This window comes from Mus caroli, chromosome 5, assembly GCF_900094665.2.
Source record: "Mus caroli chromosome 5, CAROLI_EIJ_v1.1, whole genome shotgun sequence".
NCBI lineage: Eukaryota > Metazoa > Chordata > Mammalia > Rodentia > Muridae > Mus > Mus caroli.
The window spans coordinates 32,855,894-32,869,815 of NC_034574.1; positions in this window are offsets into that span (position 1 = coordinate 32,855,894).

A 13,922-nucleotide genomic window follows, 5' to 3' on the forward strand; every position below is an offset into this window, starting at 1 on the left:
GAGATATGGGAAGTTGCTGTGGGCTATTTAGCGGCAGAGCTAGGAGGAGGTCTTTGGGTCACTGGGCATATGCCTTCAAAGCAGGGCAGATCACATTATCTCTACCTCAGAGCTTCCTGGCTCTGAGCAGTTTGTTCCAATATATTCCCTGTCATTCCACCCAGAACCACCCCCAATGCTTAATTCAATGTGGCTGCTTGATCTTAGGAAGTCTTTCCTCTTTATAAGTTAACTGCCTCTGGTGTTTTACTGCAGTAACATCAAGCCTACTTTAAGAACAGCACACACTTGGTTAAGGCTCTTGGGTGACATTTCTAATCAGTGCAGCCAGCCCGCATCTCCTAACTTCCCATCTGCACTCAAAATGCTCAAGATGGAAAGATTTCATGGAGGAGGGATGTTTGGGCTCAGTCATGAAAGAGGAGTGGTCAAAGTTCCCACAGGGGGGACTCTTCTCCCTGCCTGCCAGAGCACAGTCACCTGTCAGAGCACAGTTGCCTTCTTGAAACATAGTTTACCCACGTGAGAGTAGGAGCTGCTCTCAACACATCACATTCTGATACTCATACCTTGCCTGTCCCACTGTGCTGTGTCCTTGGCAACCTGACAGGGTCAGGGAGTATGTGTGAAGAAAAAACAGACATGCAAACAGAGAAGCCAGGACCAGGTCAGCTGTGCTCCCTTTGACTGGAGCTGCACCAACTTTGCAACAATCAGGAACTTCAACACGTTTGTTATGTGTAGCACAGGGGGAGGAGTTGGCTTATTTTGGCCAAGGGTCTTTGTAGGTGAGCATTTTCAGGTTGGAGTAGAAGAAGCCCTGAACATTGTTAATATTCACACTCAGGGCAGAGAGAGGCTTTGACATTCATCTCACCCTGCGGGTCAGGGGGATCTGGGAGGCTTTGCCATGATCACGGGTCTGAGAAATTGGGTATTTGGCATGGCCTATGTCAACAATACACATTCCCTCAAGGCTTCCCCACTATTCTACACCATTGCTGTTGGGCCCTCCTCACTCTCCTCCTCAGCTCCCTCCTGACCTTTTTCACCCCAAGCTGATTTTAGCAGTGTATTCATGAGACAAAGCCTCAGGAATATGGTATCTGGAGATGGGACTCAGGGAGTGACTAGGGCCAGTGTGGTCTACAAAGTGAGTTCCAGGACAGCCAGGGCTACACAGAGAAACCCTGACTCGAAAAACCAAAAAAAAAAAAAAAAAAAAAGCTCCCATGGCCTTAGGTCCCTATAAGAGGCCCCACCCTTCACTGCCTCACTCCTTCTGACTTGTGTAAGACAACGCTGTGAACCAGGAAGGAACCGCACTGAATCATTCTTCTGACTTCCTAGCCTCTAGCACAGCGAGAAATAACGGTTACTGTGTATTAGCTAGGCAGTCTGTGCAGTATTTGTTACAGCAACCAGAATGTACTAAGACAGACACATTCTCAGAACCTGCCTGTGGGCTTCCTTTTTCACACTTGGGATTTGATTCTTAGAAGCACCCTGAGTGAGGCCTCTCAGCCAGGAGCAAGGAAACTAGAGGCTCAGCAATGTAACCCGGTCACACAATGGCCAGGGACAGAGCTTGGCATGGAGGACAAGCCTGCCTGCACCCTTATAAGCGTGCCTGGGTTCCAGTCCCTCCACTGCTTCTTCCAGGAGCCTTGAGTTCAACTCCTGGCTCAGACACTCTGCTCTCTTTGTGTCTAATGAATCCATTTCACCTCCTTTTAGCCACAATTTATAGTCTCTAATATGGAGATTCTGACAGCCAAGTGGGAGCTTTCAAAGAAGGCTTCTCCCTTGCCCGCCTTTGATGCCAGGCAAGTTCAGAGGGCATCAAGTCCTTTTTAAAAAACAAAGAATTAAGTTCCAAGCAATGTAGGCTGGACCATGGCTGTAAATCCACAGGATGTTAACTCCAAGTTGAATACTGTTCACAAGAATCTGGTTCAAACATCACTAGGTCGGAACAGTCGGAGCTTCCCAGTATTTACAAACACAGCTCACTCCATAAAGTCCCCTGTTCACGCCACACTGCATACACCCGGGAGGGCCCATTTTAAAACCATCCCATCTAATTTGATGTGGCTGAAGTGAGCTTTGCTGGAAATATGCTACTCATTTTGGACTTTTGTGTTTGGGAGGAAATGTGATTGAAGCTTAATCCAATTTTCTAACGCCCAAAAACAGCTACAAGGAAAACAGACAGGCATGAAGGAACAATGGCAGGAGTTGCCTCCCCCCAAAGGCTTGCCAGACTAGCTTGTCCTGCTGGAATGTTCCACTCCAATACAGCATTAGGCCTCAGGCACGAGAGAAAGTCCAGCCAGGACGGCTGCTTGTGGCCAGCCAGGGAATCCCAGACGCTGGTCAGCTTAGCTTGTCTTGTGGGAAGACGGTTCATCTCGGCCTGGCAGCCAGAGGCCTCTCAGTGCTTGTGAATGGGCACTTGCTTTTAGTGCCAGGTAGCCATGATGGTAGCATGGGCCTGCAGTCTACAACTTCTTCCAAGGCTACTGCCACTCTGATCAACCCAGAACAGCCTCGAGAAGTCTAGTGTAAGTTTCCTAAGCAGTTAGCCTGTGAGGCAGACTATTTAAAAAAAAAAGAAAACAAAATAGAAAACACACCCCATTCTATACTTTCTTTAGGCAGTTCACACTTAGAGCAACTTTCAGTTGACAGCGTGATGGTGCAGAACACATTAATTCTTCGGCAGAAACTGTACAGGAATTGTGAACGCTGATCGTTTTCTACCAAGTAACACCTCCCAGGATACTTTCTTGAAGTACTGAGCAGATGGTCACAAGTATGAGCCATCAGTGTTATATACTGTACTATGCTGCTGCTGTGTTCAGCAGGTTTGTTTTTGTTTTGTTTTGTTTGGGGGTTTTGTTTGTTTTTGGTTGGTTTGTTTTTCAAAACAGGATTTCTCTGTGTAACAGAGCCCTGGCTATTCTTTGTAGACCAGGCTGATCTCAAATTCATGGAGATCTACCTGTGTCTGCCTCCCCAGTGTGAGGATTAAAGGCATATGTCCGGTTTTGACTTACATGGTTTCCACTTACTATGGCTTAATGGTTAGCTTTCACTGTCAACTTGACACAACCTAAAATCACTTAGGAAAAGCTCAGTGAGAGAGTATCTACATTGAGTGTTGGCCTATAAGAATGTTTATGGGGGCACTGTGTATATTAAGTTAGTTGATTATTTAAGTTAATTGATGTTGGTAGACTCAGCCCACTGTGGGAAGCATCATTCCTTAAGTTTAGTGAGTCTTAAGACTTTACAGGAGTGGAGAACTTGGCTCAGCACAAGCAAGCAAGCAAGCACTCATGTGTTCACTTCTCTCTGCTCTTGACCCTGGGTGTCATGTGACTCAGTTTCCTGCTGCTGTGACTTTCTGGCAGTGATAGACTGTCACTGGACATGTGAGCTAAAACTTCTCTCTTAAGCTTCTTTTTTTTTGTCAAAATAATCACAGTAATAGAGACAAAGTAGGACAATTAAGCTTATGAGAACTTCGCTTCATCATTTACCTCATCAAATACCTCAACAAATGTGTGTAACTTTGACTTTGAATTTGGGAAGACTGGGTACATGGCAAAAGAATTCCTTACAACTTCTGAAAGTGAGGTCGTAAAAGAATACCTGGTTCTTTGGGAATACTCTGTATTAACACGGCCATCACACTGCAGAAAAGTTTACCTATCCCTCAGAGAGGTTCACACAGGAAGACCCAGGCCCTAGGCTCCCAGCTCTGGCCAAGCCCTGTGCCATGCGAATGAGTCATTTTGAAATGAGATTTTTTTTTTCCCCTAGCAGCTAGTTAACTCACCCATCTTATCATGGAGCAGAATAAACTTGTTTTGACTTATCCTTACCCAAAACATAGATTTACAAGCAAAATAAATGATAGTAGTGGTTACAAGTCACAGGATTTAAGGATGTCTTGTTATGGCTTGACAGCAGATACCCAGAACAACATGTGGTCTATTCTAATACAAAAAGCATGGGGAGAAGACTGACTGGGCCTCCACAGATTTTTTTTTTCCTTTTCTTTCTCTTTAGAAGATGCACACAGAGAAAAATGTCATCTGTCTGCCTTTGGCCACAGACATGAGAATCTGAGGCCTGGAGCTACAGTAGCCATTTCACAACTATGAGGACAGCTAGTCAATGCTCAGAGGAAGAGAAGGAAGCAAGACTGGAAGGCCTGAGCCTCTGTTGACAATGCTGAGCTTCTGGGTCAGCCAAACTCTACAGGTCTGTACCTTTCTTTTATGCCAGCTAACAATTGATCATGGTGGCCATGGAGAAGGAATATATTTTCCTGGTTGCCAAACACACCCTGATTCATTTGGTGGCTGCTGTGCACCTATTTATTTGAAAAACAACAACAATAACAACAACATTGAGAGATAATGTTACTTCTTTTTTTTTTTTTCTTCCTTTTCTTTTTTTGAAGTGCTGGGGATTGAACCCAGGGCAAGTACCCTGTCACTGAACAACAGCCCCAGCCCCAATACCATAAAATTTTAACTGAAGGGGGTGGGGGATGGAGTGGACCTAGTAAAGTTAAGCAAATTTCCAAGGTTATTTAGAAGTAGTGGGAGAAGCAGAATTCACCCCTAGGTCTGGCTCCAGTAATTCGAATCCTAAACACCACCCCTTGCCTCCTGGTCACCATGGAGGGAACCGCAAATTGACAGGGGAGTCAGGCCCGAGGGCTGACTTCAGACTGCTAGCTAATTCACTGTGTGACTTTGAAAAGTTACCTCGCCTCTGATTTTCAATCCTCTCAGGGTTCCTGGGAGCTCCCGGGCCCCTTTAATTTGCTCTAGCAGAAGCGATTTGGGGATATGTTATGCAGGCATGTTTTTCTTGTGTTGCTTGTGAGCCATCCTGCTTTCAAGCCCCAGAGCATAGGGGAACAAAAGAGCTTGACCTGGGAAGTCTTTGCCTGACAGGAAAGAGAGTTAAATAAAACTTACCAACTCTCTAAGGAGAGGGAGAAGGCCAAGGCAAAGAGATGGCGTGAGCTCCCACCATGAGCCAGCACTAAGCCCGTGACCTTGTGGTGGAATTATCTAAGAATCTGGGGCCTGCAGAACATCAAGTTTATTATGATCTACTGTTATAGAAGATGCAGAGGAGGCCATGAGCCTCTAGGAGAAGCTTGCACCGGGCATGTCCTATAGCATCCGATATGGGGCCCAGAAACACCAGAAACATCTGGTGGGGAGAGAATCTTGCCTCTCGAATCATGGAGCAAACTCTTGGAATGGCTGTTTTTTTGTTTTGGGTATGTATATGTTTATGTATGTGCTAAAATGTATGTGCATGTGCGTGTGTATGCCCAGGTCCATGTGTATACTTGCAGAGATCAAAGGTTAACAGATGTCATTCCTCAAGGACCATCCACCTTGTTTTCCAAGACAGGGTCTCTTCCAGGGATCTAGGGCTCACCAGTTAAGCTAGACCAATTTGTAAGCAAGCTCTATGGCTCTTCCCATCTCTGACTCCTCAGTGATGCGATTATAAGCACATGCCACCAGATCTGGGTATTTAAAAACAAAAAACAAAAAAAAAAAAAACCAAAAAACAAAAATAACATGGACAGTGAGGACTCAAACTCAGGTGCCGTAGACAATTTACCCACTAACCTGTTGCCCCAGCATCCATGGCTGCTGTTTTCTCTGTCAAAATAATTACATCCTCCAAGGGACTCAGTTCATAAGCCAATCAGTTAAAGCAACTTTCAAATAAAGTCTCCAGGGCTAGAGAGGTGGCTCGGTGGTTAAGAGCACTGACTGCTCTTCCAGAGGTCTTGAGTTCAATTCCCAGCAACCACATGGTAGCTCACAACCATCTGTAATGGGTTCTGATGCCCTCTTCTGTTGTGTCTAAAGGCAGCTGCAGTGTACTCACATATGTAAAATAAATAAATCTTAAAAACAAACAAACAAACAAAGTCTCCAGTTTAAACAGACTTGGAGGTTCAGGCCTGAGATTTCAAAGAGTCCAATAGATACATATACTTACTTCCCTGGGATTCCACACTTGTTAAATGTGGCTCTGATGAATAAAACACATGACAACTTCTCAACCCCTATAAGTGATATAACCAGGGTCTTCTTTCCACCCCTCCCCCAAGACACAAACAAAAATACAGAGTGTGCACGTGCGTGCACGCTCGCGCGCGCACACACACACACACACACACACACACACACACACACACAGATTCTCTTCTAAAAGGGAGGCACAAACTCTCATTATTGTCTAACTTGTGTAGCTGTATGCTTCTTTGTTTGTTCTATGTCAGGGTGTGTGCTCCGGATAATCACACAGAAAACTGGTTTGTAAAAGGCAGATAGATATGCTGTGAAGGCTCATGTAGCTCTCCCAGCCTTCCCTGCCTCTGCTGTTGTTCATATTGTTTCCAGGTTTCTTTTCACCACAAGCCTTGTCAGTAAACATCCTGTTTCTTCGTCCCTACCTTCTGGGGTTTTCATTTCCGAGGGATAGGTTCCCACAAGTGTGGCTTGCTGGATCAAAGAAAATGTGTTTCTCTACATGTCAATAGAAATAGATTATATACCCAAGAGGCTGGGCAATCCAAATAGCCCCAGGGATTGAGTCTGGACCCCTCAAGCAAAACACAACCCAGAATAAGGCTCCTCTCCCCACCATTCTCCAATCCAGGCTAGGCTGACCTCAGGAGAGCATCCCTTCAGACAGTGTGGAAACAAGAAGACTGGTTTGTGTCTCCAGTGAGGGTTGCAGACAGGTCACTTGACCTGGATCCTTCTCCATACAAGTACCAAAGTAGGTACAAGTCGCTTCACTAACCCTTGGCTGGAGAAAACACAAAGAGACCAGATAAATGGCACTCCAAGTACTGGGGATAATTATCCTGTTTGGGAAATGAAACCTGGCCAGGATGTTGGGACATGGGGCAGGTCCAGTGCATCTGTCCTTAGCCTGAACTGTCACAACACATCCTGCCCTTTCCACAAGCCAGGTCTTCAGTCTTCCCAAGACCCATACCCTTTTCTTCTTTCTCCTCCCCTACTTCCCCATGCCATCCCTCCAAAGCCCGTGCTGGAGACCTGGGCACCACTATTTATCTCTTCCCTCTGGTGACAGAGCTGGTGACCCAGCCTTAGGCTACCGAGATGATAGGAACAGTAGCCAGTGTCTGCCTGGCTGGGTCACCATCTGTGGTAGCCTGCCAGTGACCACTCACATCCCACTGCACAAATAAGGAAGACAGCTTGGTAGCAGACACAGACTCCTTCAGTGCCTGTTCCTTTGTGAATGCCCTAAAGCCAAGTCCCTGTCCATGCAGGTGCCCTCAGGGAGAAGCTGGGTACATGCAGCTTGAGGGATGATGCCCTGGGTACACATAGGGAAGCCATAGCAAGTTGAGACCCAGAATTCTAAACAATTTTGGGGCTACCCTATCTGTCCATTCCTGCCTCCCAGGTTATTTCTCAGTGGCAGGTCCAGGCATTTGGTAAATCATCAGAAAAAAACCCACATGCTCTACCCATTTATTCCGCTCCTGTCTGGAGCCAACTGGGTGCTGGGTACTGGGTGCTGGGAAATAGCACTAAGCAGTGTCCACCTCAAAGACCATCTGGGAAGATGAGATACTGCCATGTGCCCAGCACTTCAGGTCAACCTTGGCCTATGCTGAGGCCCATGCTATATGAGGGAGTCAGTCTGAAGTCTCCTCTGGAGAAGACCTCATCCCAACAGCCATGCTCACAATGTCAGGCACATTGCTGATGCCAAGAGATTTAAGAAATGCCCTGGATCCTCCCCAGGACCCTGGGCTCCCCACCCTTAGCTGAATTAGAATTATGGTCACGGCTGCATCTGACATCTGGCCAGACCAATTCGTTATCATTAGGAAATGAATCCCTAATGAATATCTGTAGCCATTAAGTCTGATTTACAGTAATGGTAATCACCCTTGGATGCATATGCTCTATCCCCTTAATTAATAAGCCTCACTTATCAGTTAGCTTAACAGTCAAGGCATTAAAAGCAGAAGGAAGTACCCCAGCACCAGCCTGGGCTCCCCACCTTATCTTGGGTGATGGTGAGAAGTGAATAGGATGTGTGGAGCAGAGTCAGGTCCCAGGCTGTCACGTGAGGACACTCATAGAGACACCTCTCCATGACACAGTCAAATCCAAACAGGCTGTTCTCTGATGGTCTCTGCAGCAGTACAAGCTTGGCCTCTGGATAGAGCTCCAGCCATCTACACCCCATCCATCCCAAACTGCTCCTTCCTCTTTCCCTATCAGCATCCCTGCTCATCAGGTCTCCAAGTTCTCCCTAACATCAGCCTGGCAAGGTACACAGCCTCTTACTATGTAGACCTTCTGTTCTTCCTTTCCACGTTTATAGCCTTATCCAATCCTAGGCTGGAACCCAAAGATATCTCTGTATCAGGCCAGCCAGCCAGCCCTACAGACCCAAACAGGGAAAGGAAGGAGCCACCGTCATGTGTGAAGCACAGAGGAGACCAAGCAGGGATCCAGACAAAGGGCCACCTGAGCTGTGGGCTGAAGTGAATATTTTATATTAATATGCAAACCCACCCAATACTCGCTTGATACTAGTCACATTTTCTAGAGAGTCTCACAGGAATTGTACATGCATGCTGAAAGCAAAGTCACACTACCACCATCTTACAAGTGACAAGATCTAGATGTGACAAAATTAAATAAGCTAATGACTTGGTCCTGTAGTAATCTAAAATCCATAGGTTTGACAAAGCCCTTTATTCTGAAGCAAAGCACTACAAGGCACTGCTTATGCCTTTCTCTCTCACACACACAGCTGGTACCAAGTGGCTTACTGGGTCCCACCAAAGAGGCCCACGACATTAGCAATGTGGGTCTCTCTCTCTCTCTCTCTCTCTCTCTCTCTCTCTCTCTCTCTCTCTCTCTCTCTCTCTTTTTCTCTGGTTTTTGAGACAGAGTTTCTCTGTGTAGCCCTGGCTGTCCTGGAACTCACTCTGTAGACCAGGCTGGCCTTGAACTCAGAATTCCACCTGCCTCTGCCTCCCAAGTGCTGGGATTAAAGGTGTGCACCACCACTGCCCTGCAATGTGGGTCTCCACTGACCCTGACAGCTGCAGACACATCTATCTTAGTCTGCTTGCCCTTCCTGAACAGCCTGGGTGGCTAGAGCAACAAAAACATTTCTCATGGTTCTGGAAGCCAGAAGTCCATAGTCAGAGGGTCAACATGCTGAGGTCCTGCTAGGTTCTCTTCCCATCTTGACAAATGGCCACCTTTATGCTGCATTTTTCATATGGTAGAGAGAGAAAACAAGCATGCTGTGTTGTGTCTTCTTAAAGGGTCATTAATCCCATCAAAAGGGACCCACCCTCTTCATGAATTCATTTAGCCTAATTGTCTCCCAGAGGCCCCAACTGCAAATACCACCCCAGCGAAGGTGAAGATGTGGATTTTGGGGAATAGAGTTCCATCCACGGGACCCATGAAGACCACTGGTATGATGCCCCAGGTTGATGTAGCTACCCTGAGACGAGCAGAATAATAGTGGGGTGGGGTGTTAGGACCATTTATTAAATTCAAATCCTGGTAGATCAATTCCAGATCCACGATGCTGCTGGGGGAGAACCTCTCTCTGACTGCAATTTTCCCTTCTGAAAATGGAGAGGCTTCTCATAGCAAAAGCTTGCCATCTTGTTCAGAGACTTGAAGAAGCTAACACAAAGAGCAGAGTAGCAAGGAGTGTATTCAAGAGCAATGTGAAAGCACAGAAGAGATAACTGCAAAAGAGCAACATGCTGAGACAGATTGCTCAAGAGCCCTGGGATTTCCTGAAGCTGGGTGATTGGGGTAACCCTAGGGAGTTTTCTCGTTTTTGATTGACAAGCTTGAATTCTGGAAGCCTTTGCTCTTTGAGCATGTCCTTTCCCATGATGCTTTTTACTCTAATCATATCCACGTCCTGCTATGCAAAGGCATAAGATGGTAAACACAAGGTTTTCCTCAAAGCGCAGTCAGACGACACAGCCCACCCTTCTGCTCTTACACTTAAACACAGGCCAGGCTGCATCCATACATTGTCCCTAGCTCCAGTATATGCTCCAGTCTGTTTCCTCATGACAGATAGGATGCCAGCGGGTGCTAGGAGTTTGCAAAGAGGTGCTAGCAGTGTTTCTAAGAGTTGCTAGGGGATGGGAAGGGCTGCTCAGGGGTGCTGCAGGTTGCTAGGGAGCTTTTAGAACAGTGACTAGTTGCTGTGTTGGAAGAGGGGTGTGGGTGCGAGCGTGCATGTGCGTGTGCGTGTGTATGTGTGTGTGTGTAAATTCATGTGTGGTTCCAGTTGCAGGCTACCTGTCTCAGAAAATGATTGAATGAGTTGATTGAGTTTAAATATGTAAACTCTACCCATAAGAGACATTCCAAAGGTTTTTGTTTTTTGTTTGTTTGTTTGTTTGTTTGTTTGTTGATATATTAGCAAGAACATCTGCTCTCAGCCAAAACAAACAAACAAGCTATAAACAGAAGAGTCAGGCCTTGGGACTGGAAGATGGAGAAACACTGTGCTTAATGAGAGGAAATGTCTTTTGAGATAATGATTGTGGGAAGGCAGAAGGATGTCTTTGGCTCAAAGCTTTGGAGACTGAAGTCTGTGGTTGGCTGGCTCCATCAGGCTTGTGGCGATGCAAGAACATCACGTATGGCAGAAGAAAGCTCTTCCCTCGAGGCAGTCAGGAAACAGGGAGACATACAGAAGAGTGCTTGGAGTGAGATGTGTCTGCCCAGGGCAGATCCCAATGACATACCTCCATCTAGGCTCACCTTCCACTCCCCACCACCTCCCAACAACAGCATGTTAGGAATCCTTCAAGGGGCTTCTCCATTGGTGGAGGTAGAGCCCTCACCATCCAGTCATGGTCTGGAGACCAGTGCTTAACACATGAACTTGAGGGACAGCTATACTTTATATCCAAAATACCAGAAGCCTGGTCTTTCTCCTCTCCCTTCCTTTCCTTTCCACATCTCTGCCAAGAAGCAGTGGGGAGCCTTCTTCCAACTACTTATGAGTATACTCCAGCTACAGCCATGAAACCAGCAGGCTCACATGCCACTTTAGTCCCCTGAGAATTCTGGGCTCTGGTGACTCCTATGAGCTGTGTCCGTGTTGATAGGCCTCACTCTACTGTCCTGCCTGTTTCTTTGGAGTCATCTCTCTACCGTCTTCTACCCATGCTACATAAATGCTGAACCCAGGCGTGCACCCCACAAGCCTGCACAAACGCCATGCTGTCCCAAAGCATGGCTGCATACTCACTCATTCCCTGTGTTACCTGTCCTGGTTACAACTCCCCCATGGAGTCACCCCACATCTGAAGCAACGATATGTTTCTGGAACAGCTCTGCTGAGGCTGACTAGGATGCTGCAGAGGTCATGAACTCTGGACCCTGGCTGCTGGATTGGAACCTGGCTGTCTACTCTTTGGCTGCACAATGGTGGGTAGAGTTCTTTGACCTTTCTATGCCCCATCTGTAAATGGGGATGCAGACAGCAGGCTCCCTCCCCTGGGACCCCGTTAGGATTATACAGGTTCAAGCATACAAAGGTTTTAGAACAGTGCCCAGCATGGGCCCATTCAAGAGCTCATTATTATTTACGAAGCTGTACCCCCCACCAATTCTTTCTTTATATCCCCAATCCCTAGTGTGGGCGATTGGGACTTAGTAGGCGCTCAATAAATATTTGTTGAGTTGAATTATCCCCAGAAAATGGAAACAAGACTTGGCTCACAAAGGGCGCGATCACTCATATTACATATTAGGCAGTTTTTCCAGAGTGCATCAGGCCAAATATTGTACATTCTTTATTGCAGCAAGGGTGGTGAGATTCATTAAAGGGTAGCACGGTTTCATTAGAAACCCTTATTTTCGGAATTTTATAACTCAGCCACAAAAATTCACTCCGGGCAAAATGCGAACCTATGTCTGGAAGTAAATGGGTTTATTTTATAAATTTTTATGCATTTTCCACACATAAACAAATGGCCAGATAAACCATCTTTAATGGAAGGACCGAGAGAGGAAAACTTGATATTGTGGTGTATGAGACATAAATACCCAGAAGTGGGGAGCAGGTTAGGGTGGGGGTGGGGGCTTGCTTGGCTGGGAGGTGTGTTTACTTTTTTTCACACATAGTCTTTTCTCTGAGCCTTCTCTAAGGTCTCTAGTGTAAAAACCCGAGTGATCTGCACTCTTTTACAAAGTGTGAGTGTGGTTATGTGGGTGAACATGAGAGAGAAAGGCAGAGAAGGAAGAAAGGAGGGAAGGGGGAAAGAGAGAGGGAGGAACAGAGGGACAGAGGGAAAAGGCAGGAGGAAAAAAGAAAGGAGGGAGGAAGGTGGGATGAAGAGAGGAAGGAGGAAGAGAAGTAAGTAAGGAGGAAAGAGGGAGGCAGGGAAGGAAGGAAGGAAGGAAGGAAGGAAGGAAGGAAGGAAGGAAGGAAGGAAGGAAGGAAGGAAGGAAGGAAGGAAGGAAGGAGAACAGGGGAAGAAAAGAAGCCCCTAGAGAAAGTGATGTATTTTTTACAGCTATTTCTAGAAGGTTATCAATTCCCAGATGAGAAACCACTCTGGCCTTACATTCCAGAAAGAAAGAAAGAATGAATGAACGAATAAATAAATAAATAGAAATGACAGCAACAGCCCTTTCTGGTGTGGCTGCCAATAACTGCCACACTCCTCACAGCATGTGGGTTGACACAGGAAACCTCACTAGGCATTTCCCAGTAGTGTTTAGAGGCTGTTTATTCTTCTTATAACCCCACTTGCAGCCCAGTCTCATATTAATTGAGAGATAGAGAGGCAATGTAAGGCCTTGAAATATCAGAAGTTGTAGCCCTCTGGGGATGAGCTTGTCAACTGCCATGGGTTGGGATGTCAGCATCTGTTATTATTATTATTATTACTATATATTTTCTTTATATACATTTCAAATGCTATCCCGAAAGTTACCTATATCCCCCCCCCCCCCNGGAGGGAGGGAGGGAGGGAGGGAGGAAGGAAGGAAGGAAGGAAGGAAGGAAGGAAGGAAGGAAGGAAGGAAGGAAGGATCAGTTTAGACACACAGAGGGAAGAAAGCCATAGGACACAGAGGCAGAAACTGTAGAGACACTGTATGTGCCAGGGAATTGAACGCCAGCAGTCAGATCTGGAAGAAGCAGGAATAACTCCTTTATGGAACCCTCAAAGGGCCTAGCTTCTGCAGACGCTGTGACCTTCCTCCTCCAGAAACACAACCCGTGTTGACTGTGTTAAGCTCAGTTTGAGCTAGCCTGGGTCAGCAGCTGCATAGGAAACTGAGGCAAGCTGAGGCCTTATTCCGTAAGGTTGCTGAGCCCTGGGCATCTCCTGCCCTTATCTTTCCATTCCCATGGCTGGCTCTTCCTTTCCTCCACTCCCAGCCTGGCTTCAAGCTGCTCCTGTGGGTCTAACAATTGGTTCTGCTCCCCTTGTGTGTGGCCCTGGGCTTTCCTAGTCAATTCCTTAATTCCTTAATTCTCTATGTCACACTCTAGCTCAGTCCAGTGTGCCTTATGTGTGCTCGAGTCACTATTAGCCTAGAGATGCCCAAGTCACCTTTCACCATAATAGTCTTGACTGTTGCTGCAGATATCTGAATATATGTACCAAAAGTGCTGGAGATACAAGACACTGGCGATCACTGGTTGTATATTCTCTCTTACTATGTGGTCCATAAGCTTGTCTGTCCAGCACTCAGAGAAAGGATACTGTGTGGTATCCCCAGTTCAGATAAAGATGCAAATCTAAAATTTAAAGTATGTTCCCTGTGCATCGGGAACCATTCTACACTTTCCTAAAGTGC